Raw genomic sequence first — 22,010 nt, 5'->3', positions numbered from 1 at the left:
CAAATACAGGTTGCCAGGACACAGCTACCCTTCTGAGATTTGCAAACATATGTATTTATGTACCTCTGTCCTCTTGGCATATAGCCTCATTCAGTTTTCAAAGACAAAATTAAAGTTCTCTCATCTCTCAAGAAGGAGAGAATATGTGTATATAATTTTAGGTAAAGTATATTATGGGAACATTGCAGTTCAAATAGTAATGCTTTGTATAGACAGGAAGTTTTCAGCTCATATAAAGTTTAATAGAAATCCAAACAACTTTAATTCTTTCTTGTAGGTATACCTAATAGTGTCCATAAAATAATGCTTAGTTACTGATTTTAATGGCTTTTTCTTATTAAAAAAGAAAAAGTACAGTGAGTCATATTGGAAGAGAGAAAAGGCAAGGTTGATCCAAAATATTCTGAAATAAATATGAGGCATAACTCTTACTCATTAGCAACTAATTTTTTTCTTGAGTGATTCAACATCCCCAGAACAACTGTGACTACATAAACCACTGCTCTGAAACTGGTCCCTCTGGAGTGATCTTCCTTCATTGATGGAGTTCTTTTTTCTAGAGAGGAGAAGAGAATAGATGGATGCCAGGATTATTTACAAGCAGTCTAATCTCCCTAACAGTTCTCACAAACCATTCATCTAGTTCAGAATATGAAGGATACTCAATTATTCAATGAAAAGGTTAAGCTTGTGGTAATTATGCATAGTCAGTAATGAAATGTAATTCCCCTGGGTATTTTTTTAAAAGGATGCAGGCTGACAGATGTTTACCACATCCTTTCTGGCAGTGTTTTCTGAGGTTTTAGTTTGCGACACTGTTTATGCTTATTTTCAAAATGCAGTTCGTTGTCTTTAATGCTTTATTGAAGTTGTAACTGGGTGACAGTGAAGTAAGTCAGCCACAAAAATCTTTGTGCATCCAAGCCAAGGCAATGCTACTCCTACCATTATCTTGTAAGTACGAATATTCTGCTGCATAAGAAGAGTCAGGGAACAGCCCAACTAACTGCTGGCTCCCCACTTTCATCCTTCCTTACATCTATCCATCTCTTGCTTTCAATATAACACTTTTCTTGTTAAGTATTTTGTACATAGCCATAAATTATGATACATATGTAGGAAATTGTGACTGTACTGCTGGTGGCACATTTGGCTGTGCTACTTGGATGTGAGCTGGCTTTTGTCTTCAGTAATTGCTGAAGGTTTGTTTTGTTAATAAAATCTTATTGACAAAGCAGTGGGACTCTAAAATGATAAATAGCTTTGCTAAAGACATCCTCTACCTTTAAGCAAAGCTATTTCTATCAATATCTTGCCTTGAGTATTGATACTTTGATGAATAAATGCTAACACATCATACTATGCCCACATAAGAGGCCACACAGAGACCTCTGCGTGAGGCCTTTCTGTAGTTCACTGCAGACTGAGCTTCATGCACACCACCATGGCATTGAGGTCTCTGCTGGGGAGAAGCCCAATGTCCCACTGCCCTCATTGCCAGGGGCAGGGGACACAAAGAAAACTCCCTCAGAGTATTGGAGCACTCTCTGACAAGAGCAAAAATGATTTGCAAAGCTTGATCCTTTGAGAAGCACTGTTTCAATTATTTGCATCCAGAGGCCACACCTGTGCTCTTTTCTCCAGGCTGCAGGGCAGTATCAAGCAGATCCCAATTAATGTTTGGGTGGCTGAGGGCATTAACACCACAGTGGAAATCAACTGAGTAGAAAAAGAAGGTGGCAAAGAGTTATTTTTAATGCAAATGTTTTCCAGAGACAGTGCCCAGAGACCTTTCTGCTTCACAGTTTCCCTCTGAATCAGAAGGCCATCATTTGGGTGGGAGGTGGCTTTCCCCAAATGTGCCCAAGGTTTATTGAATAGAGGTCATGGATAAAGAAAGGTTTTGGCCAGAAGCAAAGGGTTAAAATTAATACCTTTACTGAAATATGGATCATCCACTGATAGGAAGGACAGATTTAAAGAAGAATCCAGCACCAGTTTGCTAACAGTTAAATGTTCCCTGTAACTGATTAGGCTCTTCAAAGATATGGAGAATAACAGTGTGCAATCAGTAAGTTTTAAATTCAGGTAAGTGCTTCATAGGCAGAGAGTTGAAGTCTTTTGAAGCTGATATGAACAATAGATACATATAATTATGCTTTTATTGTTTCTTACTGATCTTTAACACTTTTGTAACTGTTGTCTGTATCTTGACTGTGTATTTTTCACTTTATCTATGGTAATGCTTGTTTCTATGTGTTGGGGCTACCTGTCTTCTTTCCGGTGCACCTATATTTTTTTTTATTTTTCCCTGAAACCAATTACAGCATTCCTTCATTAGCCGCACAGAAGTTGTCAATGGATAGATGCCTGTGCTGCAAGCATTTTGGGGAGACTACTGTTATCTGGAATTACCATGACTACAACAAGACACTGGACAGTGTGGCTAAAGCCTAAGGGCTCCACAATTCTGAAAATAAAACTCTACTTTCTCTGTCTGCTGTCCTGAGATTTCATTGACTGAGAGCAAATCTGCAATATTGTGTCTGATTGCCAGTGCATACACGGCCAGTCAGAGTCTGGAGTTAGAGGGAATGGATGTAAGATCTCTTAATGTTCACAGAAATCTACAAAGAAGAAAAGAAAAACATTTGTAATGAATTCAAGGTAATCCCTGGACTGTGGGTTTGGAATGTTGGGTGGTTTAAGAGATTATTTAGAGTGCCTTCTTTTAAGTAACACCACTTGTGCTACCTTAATATTTGCAAGTATTTGCTCTGAGGGCTGGTCACAAAGGTCCTTGGTGTCATCTGTTGCAGAGTAACAAACCAAATTGTTTAAATACTCATTGAACTCCCATACAAAAAGAAAAGAGCTCAGTCAGACCATCACGTCAAACTGTTTGATGGTTTTTCTTATTTCCTGTGGAATCTTTCAGTGGGAAAATGTCTTTCTCGTGGTGTTTCAAGAATATTTGTTGTGGAGGGACAAACTTACTATATGTGATTGGTTTTCTATTCTCCCATTGTGTCCTCATTATCACTTGATATTTATGTTGCAGTAATGCCCATACCCTCCATGCAAACTGAAGATGGCACTGCAATAGGAAATAACAAGGACCGAACCTTTGGCCTGAAAGATTGGTGAACCAGTTTTTATTTGCTTTTTTCCATCTTATAAAAAGCATTTTTTTGGGAGCTCAGATGACAAATGCAGGAGGGCAGACTGTTTCTAGACAAAGGTGCATTGTGCCTCAGCCATGGGGCAGGCAAGGAAGGCCAGAATACAAGTGTAACTAGGACTTCCTAAAGATCTACTGCCAATATACATGGTCATACATAGTAATAAGCATATAATGAGCACATACCTAGGAGAAGAGATAAACCAAGAGAGGTATTTAAATGCATGTTATTGTTTAGTTTCTTTTCCATGAAAACTATGAAATATGAAATTGGACTCTATTTTACAATAAGGCTGAGGTCAAAGGAATTATGCTCTTGCAGAACAGGAGGATGTGGTTCACAGGCAAAGGAAGAAATCTCTAGAAATGGAGTACTATGAAAATGAGAAAGAGAAAGATGAGCTATGTGTCTGAAATTGACCATGATCTTAGTCTCTCTTTAATTGATTACATGCCTTGCCATCTCAGTTCTGGGGAAGCATACAAATGGATGTTTTCATATAACCAGTGCTGCTGCATGAGCGGTTAAACAGCCTTGCAGTTACAGCAATTAAAAGCACCATCATAATGCATCAAAGATGAGAGGAAGTGGTTTTCTGAGTGGACCCTGACCTAAACATGAAGTTGATGTCTTCCTTTAGCTTGCAGCACACAGGAAAGAAGCAGGATTCCCTGTAACAGATATTGCAAGCTGGCAGTGGAAGGCTTACTGAAATAGGCAAGGAAGAGATTTGAGTGTAAAAAAAATTAATCCAAAGTTTATTAAAAGAGTGTTGCATCATTACATATCAAAATGTGTAAAGATAGAGAACAACATGCTAGAGAACAAAGCAGTGCTCAGGTGGAAACTCTATTTGCAGTTCATGCACACTAGCTGACCTTCACAGATATAATAATCCTGTATCGCGACTCAGATGCCAGATTTGAAAGTCTGAGGATCAAATTTGAGGTATTGCTAATAAAATGTTAGCACAAACTCTTGCCCATAGGTTTAAGAAAACTAAACTAAACTACTTGCTGCCTAGGTAATTAATTTTCCCCATTTACAAAGGCCTCAGTTACTTCAGCAGAGTCTTTTTTCTCCAACTATCTAATTTCCTTCTAAAAACTTCCTATAGCACCAAATCCCTTTCTCTATTAAGTCCTCTGAAGACTTCTAAATGTATTTTATTTTTATTTGGTTGGTTTTCTTTTTCTTTTCAGGCCTCAAGGCAAGGAGCTTTTCCCCAGACAGAGAACCACTAATGTGGGGCACATGTGCACATCTGCTGGTGGCCCAGGATTCTAAACATGGCTGCTGTAAACTTCCCACTGCTCCTGATGTACCTCCATGCTTTTCCTTCCTTAGAAGTGCATCCTGATCCAGCTCAGAAGCTCCTGGAAAATAAACAAGCTTTGGGTCTGGCTGTTGGTTCCTTTCAGCTGTCTTTCTCTCTGCCAGATGTGGACAGAGGGCCTCTCCTACAGGGCAAACTGGTGGGGAGAGGAGGAGGGCATGAGAGAATGAGCTCTTTTCTCTTTTAGCCCCATGTAGGTATATTTTTTTTTTTGGCTGCATATTTACAGAGGTTTACAGAGTCTGAAATATTTTAAAAGTTTTAAAATTTTTTGAACATTTCCTCTTCTTTTGATTAAGCAACGTATGCATATCATGTAAGTTCAGAAAGCAAAGTCACATGAGCCAAGATTTTCAGGCGCAGATAAGGGGACTTCAGACAAAGCATCCGTGCACAGCCCGGAGTAGCAGAAGCTTCCATCCAGTCGCTTTGACTCAGATTAAATCTTTACAAAACAAACTTTGCAAACACGCATGCAACCACAGCCTTACTACCAGTTTGGCTACAAATCTCTTCTATTCCCGGGAGCATTAGCAGAGGAAGTTTCCCTGGGACCAACTGATGAAGCAGCGCTGCAAAGCTAAGTGCAAGAAAAGCAGAGGTGGTAGGGTGGAAATACAGGGGTATGTCTCAACTTTTAAAAGAAAACAGACAATGAGGACCTCCAGGATTGCTACTTTTAAGAGAGCCTGGGAGAACTGGATTTTGTTTAAAAACATGTGAAATTTAAAAAAGGGAGTTCTTTGGTTGGAGCCCCATTATGCCAGACCAGAATCGGCTGGGATGCCATTTATTTTATGTCTGCCTGAGGCAAATCAGTTGCTGTATCTAATTTTGCTGTATCTATGCTAAGTGTAGTGGCCACAGCAGTTCAAGGGCTGTCCAACTTTTCCTTGTATTCAGATTTCATCAGTGGAGCAGCAATAGGGAATACAGTGAATATATAGATATTTACTTAAGTTTCGGTTTTCTTAGCAATAGCTTAGCTATAGAATTGACACACAAAAAAACCCAGACCCAAGCAGTGGAACCATGCGTTAAAAGCATGTGATTTATTTATGTCACTGAAACTATCAAGAGAATTGGGACAGAGAGGTTAAAAAGTCCAGGCTGGTGTTTCTTAAAAAGCCAGAGACACAGGAACATCCAGCCCTATTTTAAGATAAAGGGGTAAAGGCTGCCTGGAGGAGAAAGGTTCTTTTCAACATGCTGACATGTTGGATGATGCTGTGCTGCAGGGAGGTAACTGTAACATAGTGACTTCTCCATGGATATTTACTCTGACTTCAAGTCAGTGAGGCTGTTACTGTCGTTGTCTCCGTTAAATGTGAGCCTGGGGGCATTTCAATGCTACCAGCCTGTGCAATTGTACTGAAGTTTCCCCTGCTAATACTGCTTTGTTTTGGTAAAAGTCTCAGCCCAATCAGTAATGTCACAGTTTTAACCCGTATGGTTACTTGGAATTCAATCAAACTCCATGTGAAACGTTAAAAAATGTCAGGAAAAGAGAAGCAGTACAACATCACAAATGCTTTGCAAATGCTTTTCAAAACCCACAGTTATTCTGGGCCTGACTCATGATTTCTGTATGTCTAGTTAGCTATAGCTCATCTTTATTTACTGCTTTTGCTAATCTGTATATGTACACTGGGATACATCTGGGCCATCTGGCTAACATCATGGTGTGAAGAGTACCCACAACTATATAATTTTGTGGGTCTGTGCTCCTTAGTGTCCTCCCTAGACTTTATGAGCTCAGCATTTTGCATGGGCATGCAGAGCACTTCACAAGGGCCAAAATAAAAATAAGGACTATGATATTTCCCACTAATGCATTGTCTTGCAGTGAGCATCTGGGATAGAATGGATTTGTGTGCACCTGGTTGCACTTGTGCAGCCCAGGGGCCATCTTTTCAAAATCTCCATGGCATCAGGGAGACTCTTATTTCCTTGCCTGTCAGTATTCTCCCCTGCTGACCAAGGTTCGGTATCTTCCCTGGGGCAAGAGCTCTCTGGTGGCTTTCTCCTCCCCACCACAGTAGTTGATGTGGCAAGTAAACTTGGCTGACACTTCAGAAGGCAACATGTCTGTAAAAATGCAGGCACTCCCTCTGGGCAGCTGCACCAGGAAGGCAGCTGAAGATGGGAATCAGGCACTAACTTCATCCTGCCTGTGCACCATTGTGGTGCTAGTCTATTCCTCTCTTAGGTAGAGTACAAGGCATTTCAGTTTCCCCTGGGTAAAATGTCACTACTCAAACATTAGCTATAGTCTCCTGGAAGGTTGTTTCTGGAAAACAAAAGAAGCTCCTTTATAAACACTAGCATCTGCTGACCCCAGGAGTCAGGTCCATCCACAGAGCAGATACTGCCCCCAGGCCCAAGAGCAGAGGGATAAGTGTCTCACAGCAGCTGGGTGTGAGGAGCACACCATGCTGTCACACACTGTGCTGAGGATGGGGTCTTCCGTTGAAATGCCTGATATTCCAAGAAGAAGCAAGGCAGAAATAAAGCTGCATGCTCTTTGCCATGTTTCACGCAGCAGCCTGCCTTGGCTGCTGCTCGTGCTGGCTGTGAACACATGCAGTGGGCATGGCCTGGGCTGTCTAACAGTGATAAAAGCAGAGGCAGCTCCTGGATCTTTGGGTGACAACAGACTCATGTGTAGGAGCCACAGCAGGGCAAGATGTCTGCTTTCCTGGGACTGGAGAAGAAAATGTCTCAGGACTGCAAACTGTTTTCAGAGGGAGTCAAGCTGCAATGTAGGTGTGTCAATAGCGTATTGGAAGGCTAGGTTCAAGTCAACCTAATTATTAAAGGAAACAATTTCTCTTGGTGATTGACTACCTTAACAGATAGTCATGTGCTTTGGCAATACTTTGGTGTGGGTTCCAGAAATAAAGGTGTAATTTCACAAGACAGGCAATGGAAAGAGGCAGGGAGCTCTGAAAACCTCTAGTGTGTATAGAGATCAGGAAGAGATATGAAGAGCTCTTACCCTTTGGATCTAGGCTGAGTGAGGAGAGAGTGGGTTCCCTCATGCCTACAACAGCAGCCCCTAGGTGGGTTCAACAAAGCAGTTGGTGGCAGAGCCCCAGTGTCTTCAGGATCCAGTATTTTCTGCTCCAAAGAGGTTATTGTCTGACACAGGCATTAACCAGATATGTTTTATTTATTTTCTACAAGTCTCTCAGCATTCATTTTTCTGTCCTTCATAAAGAATTATGCTTTAATTTCTGACCCTGAGTACAGGTTATTACTTGGTGGGGTTTTTTTTCTCTAATGTTCCTTGTGATTCCTGCTGAGGAAAGCTTTTGCTTTGGAGGCACGTAATTGTGCATTGCAAAGGCCAGTTGTCCCAAGAAGACACACAGATCAGCCACCTGGCTCAGTGGAAACATCAAGAATAAAAGTAAGATGTGTCTAGGGACTTGTGGGAGCTGGAGAGAGGCCAATTGCAGGCAGAGGGACTGTGTGAACTTGAACATCAACCCACGTTCTTATTTTATTTTTTTCTTTCTTCAGCTGGTTTTAAGGAAATAGGGGCTGAGGCTTCAAAATACAAGAGAAGATGCACTTTGTTCTGACATAGAAGGGTCCTGAGAAAAACTGAGTAGGTTGAATGTATTATGAAGTGCTAAGTTTTTTTTTGTTTACTGTATTTCAGAGAGCTATTAGAAAGAACAAAATATGCAATTCCAAGCAAGACAAAAGTTGAATAAAAAGCTATTAACAAGTTCAGATGGTCTGGGCAGAAAGGATTGGACAGGCCATTTTGAAGAGAGAAGGAGTGAAAGATGTACAAAGTTTCAAAGACAGGAAAAAAATTTTCAAGGTTTCTGGAAAAGCACAAGTTTGGCATTACATAACAGAGGGCTTTCGGGTCATATTTCTCTGAAGGAGGCAGAAAGCCATCCACTGGAAAGCTGTTCCTGGATGTTGGGTCCCCTGTGTGTCCTGGAAAACATGACCTTGTTTATTCATGTAAAGAGAGTGTTTTTTTAGTGCCTGAAAAATCCTGTGTCCTTTCACTGATTATTCTTTATTATTGAAATAAACTCTAAACCTCCAAGTGCTGAACTAGTCAGAAAAGTCAAGGAAAGTAACATTGATGTTTCACAGTTATTATACTGCATTTAAGAGGGGGAAAACCCCCCTAGAATTATTGAATGTGTGACAGTAGGGAAAAAAAGCATGTGTAGCATGTTGGACACCTCCTCTCCCTCTCTGCATATTTGGATGCTCATGTCCTGTGCCAATGTAGCGTGCAGATCCTGCCACAACCATGACCTGAGTCCAGGCTGCCAGTTTTGCTGTGACAAGGCAAAGTTAACTGAGACAGACATGCTGAGCAATGAGGATTATTGGCTGAGGGAAGCTGACAGAGGAGGCAGTCACTGGTTACACCAGTTTGCTACTTCTCTCTGTTCTCCTGGGAAATTTGGAAACCAAATTTCCCTACTTACCTTACTGCTCAAATTGCACCATTTCCCAAGGCAGGGTTTATCCGTGCGTGCCTGGCTGGCTGCTGGCAATGGTTTGCTCAATCGTTGCTGACTTGGATAATTCCAGCCTTGGGTCAGGGAAATCAGTTCATAACCATGCTCAAACGGTTCATACCTTTTTCCAGACCTTACTGTCTCCCTGTTGGCCTCAGCAGCCTAGCACTTTAAGAAAGACCTTGATTTTAATAATTCCATTTTAAATTCAGGTTCACTTTAGCGTCTGGTACAATTTCTTCACGGCAGATCTTCTCTCATTTAGGCAAGTGAAAATTTGTGAGTCTCCAGTTCCACATAAAGAGGAATGCGTTAACTTGGCTCCTCTGGATACACTTTTTTTCCTAAAACTCTATTCTACTTTCTTCATATCCACATACTTCCCCATTATTCTATTTCATTTGCTATTTCCTTTACTCACTTTAACTTTCTCTGTCATGCAGTCTCATTTGAAAGGTTTTCTTTGCAAGGCCGGTGAGATGCAGGCAGGATTCTTGCGCAGGTTCCATTAATGTATATTTTAAAATGTCCATCTGAGACACGAAATGCTGCATTTAGTTTTCATGACATCTAAGAAGGGAGAAAATATCACGAGGCAGAGCAATGGTAGATGTGCTAACTTATGACAGAGATAAGATATATAAAGTGTTTGATAGTGCTGATCCTTAGTGCTTGAACCTGTGTATTGGTCTCTGTAGGAAGGATGGGGAAAGGTGGGATAAAAAAAGTCTCATTACTTTAAAACAATTGCGAACCATTTTCAGAAAGGCATAGCCACAAGATCTGTGTGAGGTTTTTGCCTGTTGGAAGCCGTTGTGAGAATTTCTCATTCTTGGATCTTGGAGTGAGAGTTTAATGCAGAAAATTGCTTCCTCCTACACACTAATAAAAACACAGTAAGGATTTTACAAAAGAAAATGAATGCTGTTCACAACAGAGGGCTCGACTGTCCAGTTCTCTTCACTTTATGCAGTTGTCCAGACTGCTGCAAAAATTATGTACCATTGTTCTTACTGGCCTTGATGTATGCAAGCCCAGCACTGGTGAACTTAGCATGCAGTGATCCAGAATAATATCAGAGGAGTATGCAGGTATTTGCTGGTTTGTAAACAAGGCTGGTAAGTTTAGTCTTCACATGGTGTCTAGACAGCAGCAATTAGTAGTAATTAGTAAGTACATCTGCTGTCTGCTTAGTTCACTGCAGCTCACGTGCTGTAGAAGTAAGGGATCAAAGAGTTTTACTGCAACATCAATTCCCCATAAAATAGGGTCTTGCATTAGATTCCCTTATGTTGAGTGCCTGCTTTGCTCTGATGATCTGGTTTAGAGTTTTTGAGGTGCTTGTTTCCCTACTCAGGAGCCAGCTTGCCAGATGAAAATGATGGACCAATAGTAAACACTTGATCTTGTAGTAATAATAATAAACAAAAAACAAAACAAAACAAACGTCTTGAACTGGATCCCTGTCATGTAAATAAAATTCTGCTTCTAGGTAAGACTAAATTCAGTAGGTCAGAGCTTCACAAAGCATACTCCAAGGTACAAATTCATTACTCTGCTAGGTATTTGAATCTGGCTTTTACTGGGCTTGGCTTATTAGAAGGCAGCTTTTGTCATGCCTGCTTGCCACCATGTAGGTGCTAACTGTGCCCCTGCCTTGTCTCAAGGCAGAAGGAAGGTGGCAATATTGCAGTAGGCTCTGTGTCAGAAACAGAGCTATTAAACACTCTCTGCTATGGCCTTTGTAGATTCCCTGACACCTGAGAACAGCCCAGTGTGACTCTCCAGGTGGAAAACCACTGCTAAACAGTTGAGGAAAATGCTGTTGTCTACTGTTCATGTGAAGAGAGGAGTGTAAACAGAACTTATTGTTGGTTGGGTTTGTTGGTTTTTTCCGCTACTTGCTTTCAGATGTCTGTGTGCCACACAGGCACTACTGCTGGTGGCTCACATACTTGTGATAGCATCTACTTGTAATATGGCTGCTGCCAACTACACCAAGTAGTTGCAAGATTAAATCAGCCTTAGTCACAAAGCCTGTCGGCTTTGCCACATATGGTGATCAGCATCACAACGGTGGAAGGGAGGTGTTGAGAGCCTCAGAAATCTCCTGCATTTTTCTTTGACACTCCTCTCTCTTCATTTCTCTCCCCTAAGACAAGAGCTTGTATTTCAGGGAGCTCCTAGAATACCTGCCTATTGTCAGCCCTAGCAAGTAATGTTTCTTTTGTGTATAAGAGGGGGAAGAGCTGAGAATGTTTTAAAACCCAATAATTTTATGGTCAGTAATTGTATTTATTCACAAAAAAACCCAGAACCTCTCTAATCAGGGAAAGCACTTTGTTTGCTAGGCTACACAATGTGGTTTCTCATGCTTTCCTAATGAATCCTATATGAGGAAGAGCAGAGTATGGCTCTCCCAGGATTTCCCCAAGATTGATCCCTTGGATATAATGTAGGATGAGGAGCTGTAGCTGTAGACTTTGTCTCTCTGTGCTCCTGACATATTGCAGCTCTTTGATGATGAGCATTTAGTGGAATTTTAGCAAAGACTTCTGCTAGCTCTGTCTTCTGACAAATTACTGTGACCTAAGAAATGTTTGCAGGGTTTAGGAAAATGATTCCTCTTGAACCAAGGACTGAGTGTCTCCTTGCAGGAAACGTCATCTCATTAGCAGATTTCTCTGGAAAACCCAGAAAGCTGTAGTGCTAAGTATAAGACGGCTTTTTGAAAGCAGACAGAGGAACAAGAAAAAGAAGACTGGGTGAGACTTTGCCAAACAATAAAGGTCTGGTTTGTTGCTGATGTTTGGATCAGTCGGTCTAATTGGCCTCAGGGAGTATGTTTCTGAACCAGCTGCAGTGTATAATGTAAATCAATATTTTAACATCACAGTTAAAGGAGCTCTATTGCATTAAATCTGCAACAAATATCAGATCCAAATTGTTATACACCTTTGGGGATTCACAAAGTGTCCAGAATGGATTTTCTATTCTTCAGATAAACATGAAGCCAAATCTGTGACTGTTTTGTTGCTCTTATAAGAAGAGAGCTAACCCACAATAGATTGATAAGTCCCATTAAAAGAAAAAACAAAACAAAACAAAACAAAAAACCCAAACAAACAAACAAACAAACAAACACCACACCAGATTTTTGTATTGTACACAAGCTGTGGTTTCCTAACTGATTTCATGACTAGGCTAATTCAGGTTGTAGAGCAGTAATGCAGTCTCAAACTGAGACATGGGTCATGTGAAGCTGTCAAAGTTTCCCAGTCTGACAGAGATTAAAACCCACTCACTCTGATCTTTGTTGCACTATGAATATCTAAAGACATTTTTGCATCCCAGAGTATTACCAGAAAGCAAAAACCTCTGAAAGATAAATAAATATTTCCCCAGTCGAGGGGGAAGAGACAGTCTTCAAGAGCGTGTTCTCTGGGCTTTATACTTTTCCTCTGGTTTATGTGTACAGGGATCTGATGTAGAAAAAGTACTGTATGATGAAGCTAAGTTTATTTTCATTTACTTGCTAAACATGAGAAAAGCTTGTGTTTTTAAGGATGACAAAGCTATGTGAGATGAATTTCCAATATAAAATGGGGATTTTACTTAAATAAAAGTCAATTTTACCCAAGACTTAAAAGTTCAGATGCAAAAAACCCTTGGAATCATCAATACCATTTAAAGAAGTGAATGCTACAGAGAAGCACTTGATCTAAACTAATGACTGCAAGTTTTTACCAGCTACTGCTCAGAAAATTTCTATAAAACCCATAAGTAAATTCTGCACAAAATTACTTGTTCAAATGGTAAACATAAACAAAATTTTTGAAATTAAAAGGAAAAGGGCATTCTTCAATATTTTGTCTAATAACAGAGTAGCACCGGAGACACAAGCATCTACAGGCTGGAAAATACATGGAGTGGGAGCATTATTTTGAGATGTGTGAAATGTTCTGTATAATTATTTTAATATTCATCACTGTCTTTATGGCTAATGAGGGATGATGACCCTCAATATCTCATTAAATTTAACCTTACTAGAGAATTTTGCTTTAAAAAACAATTTGGCAGATTCCTCATTTTCTTACCATCTTATTCTCCTTTTTTTCAAAGACATTATTTATCTACTCAGAGGCCTCTAACTCCTTCTGTGGAACTGGCATACGTGTAACTGGTATACTTGTAACCTCTGCTAAGCTGATGAAAGCATTTCTATCATTCTTCCTTGATACTTAAAGAAAGTTAATTCCACTTCTGCTTTTTTTTTTTTTTTTTTTTTTTTCCCTTACTCTAAATAGTGGGGATGCAGTTCTTTGCTTCTCTTCATCTGGTCGATTTAGAGACAGCTGAAGCTGTGGATACAATGCTTTGATGCAGAGATTCAGTGGCTGCAAATACACTGCCTTTGTCTCAGTCAATAAACACATAATGATTTTAGATGTTAACAAGACAAGCTTTGCTCTGGTCTCCTGCAGAGAGGTATTCTTGGGGCTCCTTTATGGGTAGATGTGGATGATAATTCTTCATTCTGTATTCTTGTGTCTTCATTCTGTATTCTTGTGTTCTACTTTTCCTTCCAAGAAGAATTGGCCCCACATTGACCTTATCATCTGCAGTCCAGTACTCTTCTCTCCCATCATTTCCAGCATCTCTCTATTTTCTGTCCCATGTTTTAGATTCTCGACATGATGCAAAATAAGTGACTGGTCCAAAAGCTGTTTTGTGGCTTCCACCCATGTGAGGAGCAACCATGGGCTGAGGCTTGCAGCTCATCAGATGCAGTTGTAGCTGAAGGTGGTATTCCCTTCCCCCAGTGGCCATTGCATGGCCAGGGCCACCCCATGTCCTGGGTGGCTTTAAGTGGTCACAACTGCTTTTGCAAAGAATTTTTGTCTTCTTATAGCTGATAAAAAATCTCTGTCTGTTAATGAGAAACTTAGGTTTTCCCTATACTCCTTTCATAGTTTAGCTTTATGAGGCTTTTCTTTGTTGGACTCAGGGGGTTCTGAATCTTATCATTCCATAAAAGAGCAGTAACTGTTTTTACAGCATGTATAAGTTAGCACTTCAATGTGCAGACACTGAAGTTTGTAGTATCTATAAATTATGTTTCCCATGAGCGTCACCGTTGCTGCAAGGCTGAAAAGGGAGATGTATAGCAACATTAATTTCTTGATAAGGCCCCACTTATGGGCTGTGAAATATTCACATAGTGAGGGTTGGTATTTGATTTATACCATCCGACATCACAGTTCATATTGCTCCAGAGGTAGTAAGGACAATGGTTTTCTATTTTTAGAAAGTTGGAATAAAAATCCCTATGTGCATAGATATTCCAAGGCACCAACCATTCCCTCAAATTTGATGTACATAGCAGAGATACAGCCCCACACAATCTGGGGCTAGCTTAAAGGGGTGGTGATCTGATGCCAATTCACAGTTTCTATTTAGCAGTCCCAGAAAATTTAGGAAGAGATTCCTAGAAATCTGGAATTGGTGCAGTTCAGATTGCTTCAGAAGTTAAGTCTTTAGCTGACATCAAGGATGATCACCTGCTGTAAGGAGGCTGTAAACTGTTACAACTGCACTGTCCTCTTTGTCTGGTCTCTGATTGTGCAGCTGTTTGTTAAAATGCAGATGCTGCGAAAGTCTGGGATCCAGACTTTTTTTCATGGGTTTAGGATTGATTGCTTCATTTATAAAAGAAAGTAAATAGAACAAAAAAATTAGTGTCCCTCTTGAGGCAAGGGGGAACTTCCAAATATTCCTATCCATCCTGGAAACACTGTTTTATGACTTCTTGCTTTCTCAGTTACTTACCCATCCCAACACCTCCTCCAGCCCAAAGTGATACACAAGAAATAGGACAAGGGAGTAATATACTGTTGTTGCTGCACGCTCTGATACCAAGCATCTTATCAAATTATTCTCCTGTGTGACCTGTGTATTAGGGAGATCGCAGCCCCCTGCTCTGCCCTTTTCTCAGGTCCACTACTATGAAAGTGGGAAACAGTGCCTCTTGGCTAGTACCCTCTCCACTTAATCTTTTCATTGCCTCCTATTAAGCTGAAATTAAAAATCAAATTATTTTTATCTTGTTCTTTTTTTTTTTTCCCTAGGCTTTAGGTACTTGCTACTACTTTTTCAGGTTTTTGCCCTTATTTTGAAAAACTATCAGAGACTAGCAATTCCCATTTCCACACAGGGTCTATAGTTTCTATAGACTAGCTTTAACAAAAATATCCCAGTGTAAAAAGGTGTTGAGGATTTTATTCAGTGTTTAAAGAGTGGGATGCAGTTTCCCAGATTTTCAGTTCTGTTGTCTTACTTAAATGAAAGAAATTAACCTTGGTTCAATTTGGTGATGTGCAATTGGTGTTATTTAAATTAAATTACTCCAGAATTGCTTTGTTTCTGTATTGCACATTTCTCCTGTTGCAAAAAGCCTGCTCCAAAAGCACCATGGTTATGTTTATCTAACTTACATAACTTACACATAACTTACATGACTCTTAATTAATCAATATTTGTGAAGTATTTCCAAATATCTCTGGATATCAGACTCCGTAGAAGCATCACATATTGAAAGATTCAATTTTTAATGAAGTTACTCAAATGACTGTTGAAATGAGGATGTGACTATGGAGGCAGAAGTCCAATGAAATAATTTTTCTATACGACCTATGCTTTTCCTATTGCATGGAACTGCTGTGAAAATCCTGATAATGAATGCCTCTTTGCAAAAAAAAAAAAAAAAATCCCTTATGTGAACACAACAGTAACTGGACATCTGAGAAAGGTCGCAGAAAAGTGATTAAAAATTCAAGGTCAACACAAAGGAAAACAAATGCAAAGTTTAACCCAGGACTTCAGTGATGAGTAGGAGTGCATCCATCTTAGTACAAAGTGCTGCTACTGTTTCCTCTGTGGCCTTTTCCTCTTGTTGTCATGACTGCATTAGCTGCCTTTTTATTGAAGTGTTTATATTCCAAATACAAACACTGCAGTTCTCATCTAGCATTCATTTCTGTGAGTCAGGACCAAACCTTTATGCCCCTTTATAACCCTTTGGTGAGTTTTGACTCAAGCCCAATGTGCTTAATACATCTATATCTCTTCCTGATATATACCTTTATGAGCACTGATAGTTATCTTATGCTCGCTAAGAGTTTCCCTGAAAGCATAACTTCCTCTGTGAGTTGGAAATTACTAAGAGCAGAATGACTTTGCATCTGAGAAATTAAAATATATCCTTAATGCATCTGAGCAGGATCCTGGATAGGTAAAATGTGCTGTATGTGATGGATGGATTTTTAATCTACCTTCTCTGTCTATTTTGTGGGCACCTTATCCAACAGGGATGCTGCTGAGCAAACTGGCTTTCATCCACCAAACCACTTAAGCTCATGCTCATCCTGGGACATGTGAATCTTTCCACTGAGATTTCTGAATAACAAGGGAGCATTGCTCTTTGGTACCACCAGTCCTGAAACCCTCAAGAGAAGAACACGGGACCAGTTCTGGAAAAACAATTAAAAGTAATATTCCATCTTGTTACTTCAATATTCAGTACTGAAGAACTTATCTCACTAGTTCCTGCTGAAGCCAGCAGGATTTTAGGAAGCTGTTCCAGGGCAGCCCAGCATCCCAAAGAGTTAGGCATGGGGAGGAATTAAATGTTCCTTACTGAGTGGAAGCTGCAGTTGTCAGTGTAAATGGTCCCAAATACACCCTACCCTCAAAACCATGGTTTCCAGAAAGGACAATCATTGCTCCATGAATCAGCTGCCCTGGGCTCTGCCTCGGAGAAAAAGCCCCGTTAACAAGCATCACTGTCTGTAGTGTACCTCATTCCAAAACACTCATTCAAGCAAAACTGCCATGGGACTGAGGGAATCTTTCTCCACATGGAGTGGCAAGCTCAGGAGCAAGCTCTTGGTAGCTGTAGCAAGGACTCTGCCATAAGGAGGGAAAGCATACTGTCATACTCCTCATGTTTCTGCTCAGTCCCATTTCCTCATGCTTGGTTAACAAAGGTGCGTTTTGTTATGCTGAATTCATGATGCCCTGGCTTTGCCTGAGCAGCATGAAAAAGCTGCCATCTCCAATGCCCCAGTAACCACTCGTGGCACTGTTTGTTCGTAGAGCACCTGTGCTGACAAGGACCATTTATCAAAATTAGTTTGGGAAGCAGCTGCACCTAAGCATTTTCATGTAAGCAACAGTCTCCGGAGATTGGGCAACAAATGAGGCAGAAGGAAGAGTGGAAACCCAGGAAGATGACCAGAGCCCACCTTGACTTGCAATGATTTAGTCAGCAAGTGCTTGGCATATTCTGGAAGGCTGTAGAACAAAAGCAATTTCGTTTTTATCTGAAGCTCTGAAAAACTGGAAGGAAGAAATAAAGGTGTGTCTTGGAAAACAGCTTTTAAAATGCTGAGGAAAATGCTTTAAGTAAAACGCTTGTACCTCGGGACTCTATTAGCAGGTGAGTCATAGTGTTCTGTAACATTGCAGCAAGTCAGACAATGAGAATTTTTTACCAAATAGACAGTAACACTGTCTTATGAACAGGAATTTTACTCAGCTGAAAACTATGGTTTTAAAGGGGTGGTTTTAATTTTACTGATCTACGAGGAAAATATATTTTCCTAATAAAATTATCAGTAAAATATATTATGTCAATATAATCTAAAACTTGTTGATGCTAACCATCAGAAAGATTACTTCTGGTCCAGGGTCTCAAGGTCCTCCTGAGATTATTACTTGCAGTTTTTCTTCCATTATGATCTCAGTCAATTTTGTTGATGCTTCTCCTTGATCCATGGGATCATTTTCTACTCCAGTCTGATCAGATCTTACCATTGGTAACCTTTTTGTGATTTTGAAACTCAATATTCTGTTGTCTTTTCCATTAAATTCATCTTACTAACTCTGACAGCAAAAAAAGTGGAATCTCAGTTGATAAGCTTAGTGGTAGTGACAGCACAGAAGTAGGATGAATCATACCAACTAATGCTTCTCTCATAATCTCTGAACAATACTCAGTACTGTTTCTTTTTTTTTTTAAGGGGGGTAAGGTAGGAGGGAACCCCCCATCTTGTGCTGGCCTGTGTGATGGGGTCAAGAACAAGGACGGGAGAGGTCCTGACATCTCTTTTGCTATGGTGCTGGGAATAGATTTGTTCTCAGGGTTGCAGCTTGACAGGAAGAGACAGGGAAAATCTGGTATCCTGACAAAACTTCAGGAAAAAAATAACATCCTTATTTTTTGTCACAGTGCCAAGATGGCCCCTGTGCTCTGGGACAATCAAGCCAAGCTGGACATCTGGTGTGGGGATGCAATTGATGGAATGAGGATGACTACATCAGAGTTAGTCACCCCAGGCCTGCTGTGGAGTCCACAGGGAGAAATGGGTACTTCCAAGGGCGTGATTTGCCTTATTCTAAAGTTATCCAAACCCATATTAAGTGAATTATGCTCCAGATATCCCCATGTTTCTCTGCTGAACCAGTTAGCTCATTCTGTTTTCCTGACACCAAAAAGAAATGTAACATCTATTATAAATCTCTACTGTAACTATTCAAACTTACTTCTTGCCTTCCCCTATGGTCAGAAAAGAGCAGTAGGTCACCATATTCTCAACAACAAAGCTTTATGTACCAGAAACTGTTATCATGTCCCTGTGTCTTCTACATGAAATAAATGTTTTTTTCCCCTCAACATTTCCTTGCAGGATATATTTCTTCATTTCCTATCACTTCCACTGTTTTGACTGGACTTTCTCCAGCTTGCCTTCAACATTTAATATATTCTATAATGATTCAGTAACTCAAGCTAAATAATATCTCCTGTTTTTCACACCATAGCCTCTAATTCAGTTATCTCCTTTTATTCTCATACTATAAATACTGCATCTTTATCTATACTGGGTCCCATAATAGATTTGAGATATACCTATATCTGGTCTTTCCTCCCCAATGCATGTTCGTACCAAACTTTGAACATGAAGACATACAGAAAAACTCAGTTATTCCTTCCAGTGCTTGGCAGAGTTGCAGTGCTGACACTGCCAGCCCAGCAGAGAGAAGGAAAAGTAAGATTAGCAGCAGTGACTTTGACTTCAAATGCCTTCCAGGGAACTGGCTGCATTTAGGTTTGAATTTACATCTCAGCAGTAGACAGATTTACATCTCAACCATTAGATCTCTGTGAGAAACTTCTACTCCCTGTGCATCTGTGATTTTTCTAGTTCTTAGTTAATGAATACACATAGATTTAATACTAGTGGTAATGAAGACATAGGGATAGGATAATGAGAAGCAGGAAGCTGTTTCACACAGTTTCCGTGAATGAAAAATGTATGTGGGTGTTCATAGTACTCAGATGGAGCAGAAAACTATGGAGCTCAATAAAAATAGATGCTGTAGCATTATCCCTCCTAAAAAAACCCTTCTGAGAACAAATGCTAGCTAGAAAATCCCTGAAAAAAGTCCAGCCATGGATTTTTTTAAAACAATTTTTTTAATGTTATTTTCGTCTTCTGTTCCACATAGCCATGCTGTTGATTTAAATGGACCAAGGCTCTGAATATGCTTTAGATATGCAGACAGACAGAAGGGTGACCCATGTGCCGCACATTACTTTCCCACCTTTCTGTGTGTGGCTACAAAGGGGAGAAAAGCATTTATTAAATTCTGTAAAATTTTCCTGAATTATGAGTAGTTCTTCACTTTATTTTAAAATGAGGCCCTATTTTTTTTAATTGAGCATGGGTAATGTTTTTTGGTGATCTAATTTTAGTCATCTTAAGGGCTGCTCACCAGTCCAAATCCAGTTGTGTTTCTAGCTGTCACTGCTCTGAATAAGTTCACTCTGTGGACTAGTGCAGCATATGGCACCAAAATTCAATGGAAGAAAAAAGTTAGCTTTTAATTTTTGTGTCTGTGGCCCTTAAAGAATACACGTGCTGTGAGAAACATTAAGCAGCAAGAACTTGTATGGGCAAGGCTGAAACATCAAAAGCGGCAGTCAGATGGTGCCCAGACCTTCCTGGACATGTCTCAGCTCCCGCTATTTAATGTAAATGAGGTAATTTCATGTATGCAGATAGTGGTGGGATCCTACTTCACATCTTAGTCTTCCTTCAGGGAGTCAAAAGCAGCCAAACACAGTTTTGAGGAACACAGTTCCCTGAAGGCAACCACTAACTGTGATGGTGCATCACTTCCCGAGCAGTCGCTCACATGTGCAGGCCTGGGCTAAGTAATCCTTTCTGTCTTTGTATGCAACAGAGCACAGCCAGCAAAAGGCAATGAGGAGAAGTGTGATACTTGAGAAACAAGCTCTCTCCTGCTCACTGGGCAAAGAGAAAGGACATCTACAAAGAGAGGACTCCAAACAAAAAAAATAAGCAAAATTGAACCAAGTTAAACTGAAATGCCTGCAGCAACAAAGCACTATTCCCTTTTTCACTCCCCAGCAACAGCAGCAAATAAACAAATATAGCTGGAAGCAGAGACACACAGAACAAATGCTTTGCTCTAGATTTCTCCTTGCAAACGTGGTGCACAAAGGACAGTGCCCAGTCTTTAAATCTGTGTTCTCACTGATCCGTTTTACATCACTTTTTTCCATTCAGTCTGTTTCTTATTCATTGCTCTCAAGACCCAAGGCATGTCTTTTCTTCCCAAGCAAGTGATTCATATTCTCTTTTCTCTCCTAAGTCCTTGCTTTACATATTCCTGGTGCTGACAACTTGTACTGTGATCTCTTCACACAGCTGACATTTAATAGGGAGTCAGGTTTCCCTATGGTGCCCAAGCAGACATTTTCAGGGTGTCAGATGGAACCAATATAGTTAAAGAATAACAGAAAAGTTTGAGGATTATTTATATTTTTATGGCCTTTAGCCATGTCTCCATATGTTTCAACATCTGTTGTTTAGCAGACATTAAATGCTGCTTGAGCAGTGAGATAAGTTCATGGGTTATATTTGTACTTTAACCAAAGGGTGATGTGCTTTTATATGTATTTTAGAATTCATGGGTGCACTTAGTCAATAACAAATCATGTTGGACCATCTGCTATTTAAAAGCTCTACAACTTCTTACAGTGAGGTTTTTATCAGTCTTATCATGTTATTTAGAAAAAAAAAATCACCTGCCTAAAGAGACAGCTTCTTCAGTAAAGATTCCTGAAGCTTTCCTTAAGTGCTGGTTTAAAGCAAGGGACATATGGTTACCATCATAACAGCAATCAATGACTGCTGACTTGTAGGACAGTGGTGAGATGAGCTACTAAAATTTACTAAAAGAGCCCAGCTTCCTAAGGCTTTTTTTCCACCTGGTTAAGTGAAACTATTCAATAATTTCCGGACTATTGAATTTGTATATCTAACACAATTGTGTCTCACAAATGAATCACAAGATCTCAGATCTAGGCACCTATTGTAAAGTACACTATGTAAGCATAATATCAGAACAAAAATTTACAAGGATTTATAAATGCACAACATCATGTTGATAAATGCCCAAATGAGCACTGAATTTAACCAACCTTAATAACAGCTGCTGTTGATAGCTGGTAGTCATCCTTAATTAGTAAAACCTCCTATGATGACTGTCACCAAATTTCCAGAAAAATATTAATCTCCATGAAGTTTGTAAAAATTACACAACAGAATTGATTCTGGCACAATTTTAACATCCCTTTTTAAAAGTCTGTCTGCAATTTTAAAGTGTCTGTGTTTCTGTATCTTTTCTCTGACTTCTCTTTACAACTGGAAATATTCCTCCTGTGAAAAAGGTGAAATAAACTTCTTTTTCACCTTAAAGAAGCATGACTTCTCTAAGAGAAACTCCAGAAAAGACAGGGAAAGGATTTTTTTTTCCTTTTCAGAGTACCATTTTCCACATTGTATGCATACTTGCACACCTCTTGGAGAGTGCACTGAAGGTATGCTTCAATGGCAAGAGTATTGT

Source organism: Zonotrichia leucophrys, chromosome Z (assembly GCF_028769735.1).
Source record: "Zonotrichia leucophrys gambelii isolate GWCS_2022_RI chromosome Z, RI_Zleu_2.0, whole genome shotgun sequence".
Taxonomy (NCBI): domain Eukaryota; kingdom Metazoa; phylum Chordata; class Aves; order Passeriformes; family Passerellidae; genus Zonotrichia; species Zonotrichia leucophrys.
The sequence above is the reverse complement of the archived record's forward strand: the minus strand, read 5'-3'. Positions refer to the sequence as shown.